This window comes from Mirounga leonina, unplaced genomic scaffold (assembly GCF_011800145.1).
Source record: "Mirounga leonina isolate KUSES-001 unplaced genomic scaffold, KU_Mleo_1.0 Mir_115, whole genome shotgun sequence".
In the NCBI taxonomy this organism is placed as follows: domain Eukaryota; kingdom Metazoa; phylum Chordata; class Mammalia; order Carnivora; family Phocidae; genus Mirounga; species Mirounga leonina.
This window is the reverse complement of record NW_023270268.1, coordinates 27,982,362-27,987,969: the sequence shown is the minus strand read 5'-3', so window position 1 is coordinate 27,987,969 and position 5,608 is coordinate 27,982,362.

The following is a 5,608-nucleotide window of genomic DNA, read 5'->3' as shown; positions in this document are numbered from 1 at the left end:
TTTCAGCTACCTCATGGCATGGGCCATGCCCTCCACCCTCCTTTTGTGCATTTTCTCCTGCTTCTGCTACCCCTGAAGCCAGCTGAAGGCCCTTCTCCACTTTCACTGGATCAGAAGCATTAACCCCAAGCCAAGGCACATCATATTCCATGGATCCCAGAGATTCCAGCACCATTTTCTCTCTGCTGCTGTTGCTGCTCCCATTATCCCTCCTCCCCCAGCCCCCAAGCAATACCTCCCCAGCGTGGAGGTGCACCTGAGTCCCTGTGACTGCATTCTGGTACTCTCAGTGCATCAGAACCACTCTCTCTGTTCTCTTGGCCTACATGGACCCTGCTATTTTGTGAAAACTGCTCTTTCAGGCTACCTTTTTACTGAAAGCCCCCTCCCTGGGAGAACTCAGACATGAATCCTCAGGGGCAAAGCCTGTGGAAAAACCTGAGTGATTGTCACCAGACTCTACTTAGCCTTGCCCCACTCCTGTAAAATCCAATTCTTTGTTCCTGGACCCATCTCTCTCTCCTCACCTTAGATTGAGTCCCTCAGATTGAGAGACCCAGCCTACTCCCTCCTCACCTTAGATTGAGTCCCTCAGAAGATACTTGGACTGTCATACAGACAAATTTCCACTAGTCCTGCCCACCATTCCAGCAAAGGTGGCTCCTAGAGATGGACGTGGTTGAGGCCTCTCCCCTCCATCTAGATCCTACATATAACCATCCAACTGGATCCAGCTTCAGGCTCTGCTCTGCTGTGAAGCTCTCTGTCTTTACTCCATGTAGCACTCTGCCCTGCCAAACTCAGAAGTCCAAATCAGAGTATTCATGTCACAATGGAGGAACTACTTTTAACTCTTATCCTAACAGCTGGGTCAGTCAGATAGTTATTGCCAGATCTGCAGTGAGCAATCAAAATAAAGTGATTAAAAGATAACCAAGGGAGCTTGGATCCTCTCCCCATGGATATACCCAGCCAAGGTCTGCCTGTGCAAGTCACAACCATCAAATAAACAAATATATATTTGATATTCTTTTTGTAGATATTTAGAGTGCTATATAAACCACTAAACCAATTTTGTGTTAAGGGTTGTCATTGCATTTTTACAAAAAAGAAGTCAACCCAAATACTAAATTATGGGTGAAATTCTCACAAATCCCTAATCATGGCTGTCTTGAAATATGATTGCATGTATTTGCCTAAAAGCCCCATAAAATGATAGAATATTGCCTGATTTCCTAAAAGTTGCAGTTAGAAAACTGATCTAGACTGAGTGATATGAGAACACAGTCTGGTTTCTACATTGTTAGCGTTTAATCTCGATGGTCTCAATTTAAAATTTGACCTTTAAATGAACCCAGTAAGACCCCTCCTGGGTTAATCATTCTGGGCAATTTTAAAGAGTTCTTATTATCAAAGAGAACATTAAAAATGTATATAAGTGTATTCTTCCCTGAGAGAGGTCAGATATCATGAATTAGTTGATTATTTAAAAAAAAGAAAGAAAGAAAGAAAGAAGGAAAGAAAAGAAAAGAAAGGAAAAATAAGCTGTCCATTGGAAAGGCACCCGGCAGAAGTATATTGTGAAGCGATGTGGTATAATGACAAGGGCCCTGGATGTAGAGAAATGAAGCCAGGTTCAGGGTCTCATTCAACTCTTGCTAGCTCTGCACTTGGGAATAAGTCACCTTCAGTTGCTTTATTATATTTTAGGATCATCATCTGTAAAAAATGAACCCGTTTTCTCCCAGGGGCTGGGTGGCTTTTGTGAGGATCACCATGAGACAATGAACAATGGACTTTTAGCTCTCCAAGGTGTATAAAGATACCTAGCAAAAGAGAGCAAAGAGAGTATTGTTGAATTAGCCAGGTATTAATAGTTAAATAAGAATTGTATTGCTTTAATATGATAGTCTCAGACTTTGGAACAGAAGGTTGAAAAAGGAATAAAGATGCAATGTCATGTAACTAGGGAATTCTGGATTGGAAAGGAACTTCACATTCCTTCCAATTCTCGTTCCTCAGACACCCATTTTATAGATAAGGAAACCAAGGCACAGAGGTTGAGAAGCCTTCCCGAGGTCTCACGGCACTACCCGCAGAGGTCAGACTAGAATTTAGCTCTCCTGCTTCCCAGCCCCTAGCACCTGTGACTACAATCCTTAAATTATGTCCATAATCCCATTTCTGCATTCCTACACCTACAACCACCAAGGCTTATTTTCTGGTTCAGTTGTCTCCTTTAGTAAAAATCAACGAGATGAATGCAATATCTTCCTTTCCCTTTCCAGTGTAGACAGGACCAAACACTCAGAGAACGCCATCAACTTGACTCAGGGAGAGAGACCTTTTTCATTCACTTATCAAATATTTATCTGAGTTTTTACTTGTGCCCAAGAATTGTGCTAAACCCTGATAAAAAATCTGAGTGTTCAGAGGTTTCCTTCAAGTCGTGGATATAGGCCAGTGATGACCATGTAGCTGGAGATGTTAGAGCAGTTATAAATAGATTGCAATGGAAGCTTAAGGGGATGGTATGACTATGGAGCCAGGAGAAACGTGACAGCAAATTCTGCTTCACCTAAACAAATTAAAGGAGACACAAATAAATGGAAAGACATTCCGTGTTCATGTATTGGGAGACTTAATATCATTCAAAATATCCATACTCCTCCAAGTGGTCTACAGATTCAGTGTTCTCTCCATCAAAATCCCAATGGCATTTTTTTTACAGAAATAGAAAAACAATCCTAAAATTCATATGGAACCACAAAATCTCCTTTATTTTAAAGTCAACTGATTATTAACTGATCAACTGTGTCTATAAAATAATTTCACTGCAACACCTAAATTAGTGTTTGATTAAATAACAGTACTGTAGGGGCACCTGGGTGGCTCAGTTGGTTAAGCGACTGCCTTCGGCTCAGGTCATGATCCTGGAGTCCCGGGATCGAGTCCCGCGTCAGGCTCCCTGCTCAGCAGGGAGTCTGCTTCTCCCTCTCCCGCTCCCCCCTCTCGTGCTCTCTCTCTCTCTCTCTCTATCTCAAATAAATAAATAAAATCTTTAAAAAATATAACAGTACTGTAGCCTAGCCAAGGTGACACATAAAACTGACCATCACAAAAGGCTAATGAACAGTAAGTTGGCATACCTTTCTTATAATGGGTTCCATGCAAATATAAAATAAGAACAGGGTGGAGTAATGCAAACTCTCAAGACACACCTATCTATGCAATTCACAGACAGAGCTAAAGACCCCAGAGAGCATGCACACACTGCTGTCTGTGCAGCCTCTTGCATGGGTACAGTGAACATTTTCTCTCTGTTGCTTGGTGCATTCATTGAGCTTCAGGGAATCTTAATAGTTTATAGTTTTAATCACAGAATGGGTTTTTTTACACAGAGCAAATTAAGAAGACCTCGATTCTGAATTTCTGCTTCCATTAAGAGGCAATATGGTATATTTGAAAATATATCAGCTATGGCACCAGACACCTGGATTCAAATCCATCTTTGTCACTTTCTAGGTGTCCAGTCAAGTCATTTAATCTCTCTAAGCCTGTGAATGGCAATTACCTATGAATGGTAATAATAGTATTGTCGTTTCAAGGTTACTGTAAAGGATTAAAGACCATAAACCAAATGGCAACGGATTCAGAAAAGATGATCAGTTAAGACAAGCTATGAACTTCTTTTAGTTCAAAGATTATCTAATGTTAGCTGAGTGGTCTTGGGAAACTTACTTTACTTCTCCCTGCCTCTTGTTTCCTTATCCACAAAATGAGCATAACAGTAAATTGTTCTGGGGATTAAATGAGTTGATATATATTTTTTATATATATAAAGTAAATATATATATATAATAAATGCTCAGAACAACATCTGGTACACAGTAAGCACTATATATGGTTTAATTATGATAATTTGCTATTTGTGTGGTAGCTGTGAAATCAGGGATGTGGGAAACCTGGATTTTAGTCGTAGCCCCGCACTGGGTGAACTCACAGAAGCCACTTCACGTCCCTGCCATAATGGCCTTCTCTGTAAAATGAGGGAGTTGTTTGGACCCCCTGTGGAGCTCAGACATGGTAAGACTGCATACTACACTCTGCTGCGAGACGCAGGAACTTGAGAAGACTTCTGGCTCACAGAGAATTTCCAGCTGCTGATCTCTCACAGGTCGGTCAAGGCTTCCTTATTGATTCACACCAAGAACCCTGCCTCGGTCTCAGTTTTTCTACAGGGCAGCCGATCTGTTTACTTTTCACCAAAATGCGTTCCTCTCTCAACCACATCAGAGCTGTCACAAGCCAGCTTCATGGCACAGAGAGATGGAAAAAGTGTTTTTGTTTTTCTGCTTCACTGTGTCTTCCTTCCTTTAAGGTCCCTTCTGAGAAAAGTCAAAGCAGACTTCTGCATCTGCCGTAATGAGAAATGCTAGCCAATCGAAGAAGCAGGGCCCATGTGAGCGACAGGGCCTGCCCCCGGGGGGGGGGGGGGGGCAGGATTAGAGTCCTGTCAAACCTGACTCCTCCTCTCCAGCCCGTGGAGGGTCCATGGTCACTCTCTCTCTGCCCCTGAGAGATAGCACATTACAAATGTCCTGAATGTTGTGCATGGCGGGGAGAAGGAGGGAAAGTTACTAACTACAGCATGAGGGGATATCTAATAGTGGGCAAAAAAGGAGTAATGTGGTTTTTGCCTAAGATTTCACGACAAGATGAAGTACTCTGTACATCCCCTCTTGCTTTTTCTATATTCCACTAGGACTAGGGAGGCAGGAGGAAGGGGATTCAACCCCTTCTTCAATGCAGAAGTGTTGAAAAGGCTGCTTCCACTTCTTTTCTCTCCTGTGCTTCTGCCCCCTTTGTCTCTTTATCTGCTCCTCAAGGTAGAAGAGTATCTTAGCGTCAGCCTCAGGTGTCTCAGGGCTGTATTTACTACCAGGCAAAGTTAGGAGCCTTAAGGACAGGGTCCTGAGAACCACCCTTCTTTCTTTCTGTGTCCAGTCCCAGGTCATACATGTGTAAAGAGGGAGAGGCAGTAAGGAGAGACTGGCAAACAAAGAGAAAAACCCCTGGTTATTAGTGACTGCAGATCAATGCACAGTATTCAACAATGTCATATTTACAATGCATACTCTGAGCCATTTTTCCAAGTGGATGAATCATTGATTGGTTCCACCGTCCATTGGAATAAATGAGGAAGAACTTCGTCCTACTTTGAATTAAAAAGGGAGTTCTCGTCATTCCTACCAAACATTGCAGTGCTTAGCATTGCAACCAGAAAGAGCTAAGCCTTTCACTGATGTTATTTTGCAACCTATACAACTCCAACTAATCTTAGCATCTCCAAGTTAGAGGAAAATTCAAAGAACATCCCACCAAATCCTCTATAACATTGTCTACTTGACTTTCTCTACCACATTTTTGGGGTATAGTCCTGCAGTTTCTTCTTAAACATTTCCAACAATGAAACACTCACTCTTACACAAACAGATGACTATTTCTGGACAGGTGTAATTCCTGAGAAATACTTTTTTTTGTTATTTCTTTGTAACTTCCTCACAAAATTTGTTCTCCTCCTTTTGGAGTCAAAGTAAGTTTAAAT